Below are 8796 nucleotides of genomic sequence, written 5' to 3' on the forward strand. Positions count from 1 at the left end.
GGGCATGGGCACCTTGGTGGGGTCATGCTTTTCGGCAACTTCATTAACGTATAACTTATGGAAATGGAAATTGACCTGAAAATGTTCTGATCTGTACCTTCTTCCTAGGCAAGTCCCTCACCCCTACTAAATTAAGATGATCCCTGAGTTATGGCATCACTGTAAGAGACCAGAGCACATGCCTGATTCCTGCCATGCTGATGGGCACCAAGCGGGACCAACCTTTTCTTACAACCAGAAGAGCAGGAACTAAGAGCATCTTCAAGGAAGAGCCCTGAGCTCTCTCGCACCCAGTCAAGAAACGAAGCCAGATTAGATGCTCTGTGTTTGTGGAATGAGGTGCATGGGGGCACAAACCTGATCCATGTACGGTTTCACCAGTACTTGACCGACTAACGCCTCTGCATCCCGTGTCTTGTCAATTGTAGCGTAAGTCTGGAGGCAGTGCCGTATGATGTCCACATTGGAAGTCTGAAGCTCTTCCAGCAGCAGGCCTCCCAGGGACTGCTGCAGCATGGCCGTAATGTGGGCTATACGCTGCAAGAACAGAGAGACCAGGAAAGAAGGTCCAGGCACCACAGTTTCTAAAAGCTCAAATATATGTGTATAATTTATATACATATGTGTTATATATATAAAGCGAGCCTCTAATTCTACCAGAATATATGTAAGATTAAAATCCCAACATTTCCTAGAGAATAACAATGAATCTCTTCTCCCCATGATTGCTTTCTTTCTTTTTTTTTTAAAGGTTTTTATTTATTTATTTGTCAAGAGAGAGCACAAGCACACAAGGAGACACAGGCAGAAAGAGAAGCAGGCTTCCTGCCAAGCAAGGAGCCCAAGGTGGGACTCGATCCCAGGACCCTGGGATCATGACCTAAGCCAGAGGCAGTGGCTTAACTGACTGAGCCACTGAGGCGTCCCCTCCCTATGATTTCTTTGAAAGTAAGTCGGCTTCATCAAAGTGAAGTTTAGACAATTACGGAATGACAAAAAGTTATTTGCCTCTTAAGCTACGGAGTAAATCTGACAAACGTGCATTTAAACCCAGTCAAGGGCTTTGGATAAATGAACTCTGACTACATCATATGATGTGTCAAGTTACATGAAATTCAGAATTAATTTTACTTGCATAGTTTGGAGACTACGCTTGTGTCTTTACACAAAATCTATCTAGTGTGACATAATGGAAGCAGGGTCCCAAGCAGGAGACACTAAAAAAAAAAAAAATTCAAAGCTAGCTTCAAAATCCTGTAGAGCAGCAATTATCAGGGGCAATGCTAGGTCAAACCAAAATCATCCAGGAAATTCGCAAACAGCAAATTGAAAATCGAAACCAACACTTGCTGGTCTTACTTTGTCCAGAAGAGGCATGCCTTTGCTCTGAACAGCATGAAAGTGTAACTGGTTAAATTCTGTGGCAATTCTCTCCAAAATCTGTCTAGTCCAGAGAGGGCTAGTAGAGACAATTAGAGAAATGTAATTCCCAAAGTTAAAACCTGCTACCCCCACCGCCCCCCATGCCTTACAGCGCTCAGGCACCTGCACCTGAACGCCATCAATTTTCATGACAAACTGTCTGTGCAGCAGGCCCCAGTGCAAGGGGTGAGGAGCGGGGAGGTCGTAGAAGCCACCGACGCAGCCTGGCCCGGGCCACAGGGCCCAGGCAAGGGGATGGAGCTATTTTAGGTCAGTGTGGGTACAACTGCATGATTCCTCCACGTTCCTCGGGCTCTCCCATTCGTGCCCTTCTTCTCCCATTCTCTAACCACCTCCTCTCTCTTGCCCTGTCCTACCGTTCATACCCGAAGCCCCCTCATCTTCTCTGCCTGCCTCATTCTCCCTCCCAAGTACCTCCCCAGTACCAACTACTGCTGTCTCCTCAATCAGCTAAAACTGACCGCCTAGCAGCAACCTGGGAAATTGCTCAGAGCAGTGGACTCCAAGTTTAAATTTACCCAACGGCAGAAAGAGCAAGCTCGGTGCTCCGGGAGCTGGTGAGAAATCACTCACAGTGCATCTGCCATCAAGTGGACTGGATACACTTCCCTCTTGCCCCCCACATTAGAAAGCATTAACCCCATTCAAAAGGAAGTCGAACAGTGAAAGAAAAAAAAAAACCACAACAAAGGCCCCAAAGCCCCTGCTGGGCTCTATGAGGCATCCCACATCTGAGGATGGGCAGTCAGGTAGTGAGGAAACACACTGTAAGAAAACCCAAAATCTCTGGAGACCTGCCATGGTGTGCCCCGTCCCAGAGCATCAGAACTGGTGTGGAGGGAAGGCAAGCGCTTGGCAGGAACAGTGCTGAAGCCTAATCCCAACCTCTACTGACTGATCCCATGCGCATTTCCTATTTATCCTTTTCTCGGCATTTCTGGGCCTGGCAGAACATGATGGATTTACTGTGCGCTGACGCTGCTCTGGCTTTCCTGACTCTAGAGCTCAGAGCTGCTCTTCTGGAGAAAAAAGTCCTCCAAGGTAATTCTGAGCAAGAAAGCGCACAATGTCTGTTTATCAAGGACAGTGTTGCAAAGGGACAGGATTGTAGACACAGAGCTCACTGAGGTGTTTCTATCCGAGGAGCACAGCAGCAACAGCAAAGACGGGAAGAACACTGGAGGGCCAGCTCTCCAGGGGCCAAACGTGGACATGGCTGGAGGGGCTGGAGGGGCTGCAGGCGCTGCCATGGGCCGCAGTGAAGCAGAGCCGCTGGAGACACACGGGCTGCAGAAGGGCCGCGTGCAGACTGTCTGCTAAGTGTGGACGAATGGGGCAGAAGCACGAGTGCAACGGGCTAGAGACACAAGCACAGTGGAGGCTGACCACTTAGTTGAATGCCTTGATGTGAAAGGGGACAGAGACCTAGGACCAGAGAATCGCTTCCTTTGGGATGTGTCCGTTCTTAATCTCCATCATGAGACATGTGGAGCATATGGCCTCTCAAGTTCCTTCCAAATCTAAAACCTTAATTCCTAAAATTTAGAAACCTAACTCCGCCTGCAAGGGGAGGGACTGTTAGCGTCACACAACAGAGCACTCAGGGCACCAGGCGACCTTGACGCAGGCAGCCCAGCTGGTATGTGTAGGACCAGCCCCGGCTACTCCCACTGCACCACTGTGCATCTCACAGTGCTGACAGGACCTAACTACTCATTTTCTGAGTCACTCATCTACCCTGGCTGATTGAAAATTCACACCAGGAAGGGAACAAGACAATCACAGTATAACAAAGAGAGCCATCATCTTTTTCCTATTTCATAAGTTTTTTCTTTCCTGTTTGTAAATTTCAACTGGATATGTCCTATACTGTTTCATAATAATATAATGCTGGTGCAAAATACATCAATGGTAATACTCTGGGCATGTCTAGGAAAAAAAATGAGATGGAGAAAAACCAAGATGAATGGTAGGTATGCCTTAAAGATCAACAGGACTTTGCTAGTCCTCAGGGAAGGTGATTCCAAATATACTTTTACACTGCAAGCATAATGACGTGTTGGAACTGTGGTCTATAACCAAAGGGTTTATAGGAACGTGTTATAGATTTCACCATTTCATGCTCTCCACTCTCCTGGAGCTACATTCTAGCCACAAACCTGGATTTTCTTCTTGTTCAGAAATGAATTCTAACTAAGCCGTCCCCGCCTAATTAGATTGGATGTGAAGTATTAATTTATGTGCTACTTAGTTAAAAAAAAAAAATACTTACCTGCTTGCTTCTAGTGCAGAGGTTTCTTTCGAACTTTGTGAATTTAAGATTTTTTCAATCTTTTCAACTGATCAAATAACTTGTATAAGCCTCAACACACACATCTATAAAAATAAAAATTAAGCAAACAAAAAACGTCACCATCTTTACTCTTAATCATCTTTATTTCCCATGCTAAATGCAGGAAAATATAAGACCAAAAGTTAACTTCAAATATATAGGGCATGCTATATTTTGAATATTTCTATGAAACACAGAATTCTCAAGAATGCAAATCTTAGTTCTAGAATAAGCATACTTCCATATTCTATTGCAAGTTTATAGAGGAAAAAAAAAAAAAAACCCTAGACTTTGCTTTCTCATATTCTATACTCTTATTTCTTTTTTTCCCCATCCTGAATCTTTCTATGGGCATTTCTTTCCTATTTTTTTAAAAAAGATTTGTTTATTTGAGAGAGAGAGAGACTGCATGTGCGCGTGCAGGGGAGGGGCAGAGGGAGAGAGAGAATCTCGAGCAGACATCCTGCTGAGCACAGAGCTCAATGCGGGGCTCAATCTCATGATCCTGAGATCATGACCTGAGCCAAAATCAAGAGTCGGACGTTTAACCAACTGAGCCACCAGGCGCCCCTCCATTTGTTTTCTTATGGCCCTTTATTCATGTTTTAACTTTGGCTTCCGATTGTACTGGCCCTCTCAGTTTACATGTGCATATACCTATATGCCCAAGCACCAAATCATTAAAGACCTTTTACACTACAAATATTATCAAAGAGGTTGAGGGACATTATGAAAACTCTCATCCTTAAAGAACAAAAAAATACAAAGTCATCCATTCAATAAATAATAATAATAATGAACACCCCTGGGAGCTCAATATTCATTCCGACGGGGGGTGGGGGGGGCACGAGAAAATAAAGCAAGAAATACACCCTGCTCTCACAAAGCTTACTGTTTTGTCTGGAAGCGCACGACAAGCATTCTTTGGACAAAAGCTGTGAGGAGATCCAGAGGCGAATTAAACAGAAGGTCCCTCAAACAGGCTTCTCCCCACTGAGATTTTAACAAATATGCTAATAATACACATAGAAAACATTGTACAGAGCAGCGGGCGAGAGTCAGAAGCCCAGACTCTCAATGCCCGCTGTGCCCCTACATCGTTATGATCATGAATGATATCGGGGACACTTGGAACTGGAGATAGCACTAAGGGGCACACTCCCGGGGTGAGCCCTCAGATGTACAGAGCCGTTGCCTGTCTCACACACCTGAAACTAAGCCAACACCGCATGCTAACTACTGGGAATTGAAAAAATTAAAGTGAACACCAGAACATAAAGAACACAGGATCAGAAAATAACAGCAAACCTACGGCAGAATCCTGAGTTTGCTTTGGAAAGCCCACTTCTCCCCTAGTCTCTAATATAGGCCTATTTTCTTTACAGGGCCGCTGACAATTTATACAGTCGTTAACTGTCAAGCGCTGCACCGACAACAGTTATCACTGTTTCTTGTTCTGGAAAAAGTGGGTGATCTTGAGATCGTGTGGGTACCTCTGAAATTCTGTCTTCTTATTTCAGGTAGATAACGTGACATAATGCATAAAATGCACATGCGTGAGAGCTTTGAAAAAAAGCTAAATTTAAAAAAAAAAAGAAAAAAAGCTGAATAGTGCTGACAAGTTCGCGGAGACAAGAGGAGAGGGCTTCAACTGGCATGCAGCATAAGAAATCTACTGGAGGGTACCTTTTTCTTCCTTATGTCCTCTTGTTTACACATTCGTTCATCTACTGCCCGAATTCCTTCACTGACTGATGACCTGAGACTCTTTAAAAGAATAATAAAGAAAATGTATTACAGACATTGTTTTGTCACATTATCAATTTCCTACATCTCATTCAATTCCACAGAAATTAATACCTGTGCACCAGTACTATGCAGATATTGACAAGAAAAAAAAAAAAACATGATATACCAGACACAGTTACTGTTGAGGGGACTCATGACCTGGGGGCATAATGACACGAAGGCAGGGTCGCATGGCCAGAAGAAGAATGACATATACAGTGAAAGTTATGGGGATGAGGGGGCTTAGAATGGAGAACAGATAATATGAAGCAAAGTACAGGAGAGTCTGGAAATGCGACGGGGCTCGAATCGGACTCTGAAAGCCATGTGTACACAGCTGCCGAGGTGGGGAGGGGATGGGGAGCAGATGTAAGTGCACACACACTCAGGGGCAGGGTCAGACAGGCACACAGCCATGTGCACTGCAGGCTTCCTTCTGGAGAGAAGCAGAAATAGGAATGGAGGGCTAACTTCACTGAGATGAAGTCTTTAGATTCTGCATATTTTGGAGAACGAAAGAATGTCAAAGCACTGATGCAGGATGATGAAATGTGGGTATGGAAATACCAGGAATCAAGAATGAAGAACAGAAGACCAGAAAAAGGCAGAGCACAGAGGTAGAGAAACATGTCCAGAAGCTAATGAATAAAGAGATAATTAGGAATTAGGGCCAAAACAAAGGTTAACAGAAACAACTAGAATGAAGTAGGCATATCACAAAAATTCCACAGGAAGGTGAATTAATTCACTCCATCAACATTATGAAACACCTCCTGGACGTCAGTATTGTGGCAGCCTACAGGGATGCAATGAAGACAGATATAGTCGTATCCCTCAGTGGTCTGAGAATCTCACAGAACAGCTTCAGAGTTGGGACCAGAAAGGCAGGTCAGGCCTGTGGCTGAGCAGGACCAAAGTGGCCATAAAAACAGGCCATGGAAAAGGGAGGGGATACGGTGATGGCAGGGGGTGAGGCGGGACGGGAGCCTGTGTGAGTAGAGCAAATCTGCCTCCAGGAAGGGGGTTCGAGAGAAGAGTGGGAGGCCAAAGGAAGGCTAGGCTTGGGAAACAACACCACTATGAGGCCCCGGGAGGAAGAGGCACACCAGAGAGGCAGTGGGAGAGCCCCACAGCGGCTGGTGTGGAATCCAACAGCGGACCATGAAAATCCCTTCCATTCCAAGGAAAAGTAACTTTAACAAGATTTTGTAAAATTCAAATGAGACATAAACCATGGAAAGTATTGGCTACCTCAAGGCACAACACAAGATTTTTACCTGTTTCACGAACTCTTTCCTGCCTGCCCCTCCCCTAGGCTTCTCAGCACTGATATTTCCATTACTCCGCATTTTTCTTGGTTCTAACCATGTACTGTGTCTTCACTTAAATTATGTTCTCCTTATATTCTCTCTAGGATGCAGGCACTGTCTTAGGGGAGGGACGCAAGAGGCCACTCAAGCTAGAGGAGACACACAAGGAAGGATGGTGTCGTTTATGACAAGTTTACGACAGGGCATCAGAATGGACAGAGGCCGTAAGTCAGGGCACCAGACACAGACGGGGGGGGGGGGGGGCGGGAGGGGAGACGGGGCAGCACAGTTTTCTGTAAGAAGTGATGCCACAACTGCCCCTCCACTGTTCACCCAGGTAGAGTTCCTATTCCCAATGGCTTAGAGGTGGGGAGTCCCATTCCCACAACAGAGATTTTTCTGAGAGAACATGCAAATGTAACATTTATTAAGTATTACATTGTATTTATATTATCCTTCAGTTCCATTAGGGATTACACAGTTTTTGTAGATCAGCCCAGGAACCTAACCACACGTAGATTACGTGGGGTGGGGGGGGATATTTACAAGATTACAAACTGTTAAAATACAAGTCATTTGTAAGTTAGAAACCACTTACATATGACCAAAGTGGCATTAATAAGTTGAATTTGGAAATATGCTTCCTCTCCCCTGACATTTTAAGGTTGTCTACTCTGAGAATATGTCTTCTTCAAATCGAACATGTTTTTTTAGGTTTTTAGCATATGCAAAAACAAAATCATTTACAACTCTTCTGAAGGTGAATATTATAATCATGAACCGTTAAAATACAACCACCAGTACCACCAAACTAACAGATGAAAAGAATTCTTAGAGAAAAGCCGACGAGGACAACAGGCGTCACAGCAGACTGTTTTCATTAATTGGGGACTTACCAGAACTTCTCGTAACTGTCCCAAAGGCACAGAAAGTTGATTGAGGGCTTTGTCCATGCCAACCTAAAGGCAAAACCAGGTTGGCACAAACACATCACGATAAGGAGTAATAGTGACGTATCTATTTAACGATCAAAGCAGTACCAGATTTAACTTGTTTTTTTTGGCACAACCGTATTTTGCTACATAACTAGCTAAACAACAGAAGTGTTATTTGGCCATTAATGTTGTTCATAGAATATGAAAAAAATCTGTTGAAATACATGAAACTATAAAAATAAGGGAAGTCAGGAGAAACGAAAGTTTTCTTAAGAACAATTTGCCTTTAGATGACATTTTAAATGAATGTGAAAAATTTTCACAGAAGGTGAACAGTTCTCTGTCTGTAATTGATGATACTCAGCCAGCTGATGTGAAAGTCTGACGGGCTACGTCTCTCTTAAACATTATTATAAGCCTTGAGAAAAATAGAAATTAAACAGAAGTAAAATTTTCTAGGTTTTTAATCCTATTGGGATATTTATCTTAGTGGTATATTTCCCAAAAGCAAATGTGCATCATTAATTTTAATGCTTCTTGAAATTCCCACGGAGCTGCAACTTTCTGTGCTTCTCTGGACAAACAGATTTAAAACAAAATGAAGCATCAACAAGGAGACTTTTCTGCCAAGGAACAAAATTCAACATTTCTAAATGGCTTTTACAAACAATTGATAAGCTCACTGCAAATCATTCTTATATTTTTATAAAACCAAACTTTTTAAATATCAATATTGGCCAATGTTCCCTCAACCTAGCTCTGGCTAACAGATATACCTGGGAGTAAATTAAACATTGTAAGAGTGGTGGACATTTGCTCCTACAAATTAGTCTAAATCAAGGAAGACTTCAGGGTAATCACTTAGCAACTAATAAAACAACCCCTTGGGTATTATTATCCTTTACTTTTCACTGTTGACTAATGAATTTGAAACATAATCAAACTAGAGCAACCTTAAATGAATAAAAACTAAAACAAAAAAATGTAT

At 43.3% G+C, this 8796-nt stretch overlaps 1 long non-coding RNA gene across 1 annotated transcript; it reads right to left on the reverse strand.

Moving 5' to 3' along the window:
* Positions 1-3724: 3724 nt before the first annotated feature.
* On the reverse strand, positions 3725-7833 carry LOC309872320. The gene is made up of 3 exons (XR_014315777.1): positions 7770-7833; positions 5462-5542; positions 3725-3819 (listed from the first exon to the last, which is right to left on the reverse strand). It is a non-coding gene; the product is annotated as an uncharacterized lncRNA (long non-coding RNA).
* Positions 7834-8796: the final 963 nt, after the last annotated feature.

This window comes from Mustela nivalis (genome assembly GCF_964662115.1).
Source record: "Mustela nivalis genome assembly, chromosome: 8".
NCBI classification, from domain to species: Eukaryota; Metazoa; Chordata; class Mammalia; order Carnivora; family Mustelidae; genus Mustela; species Mustela nivalis.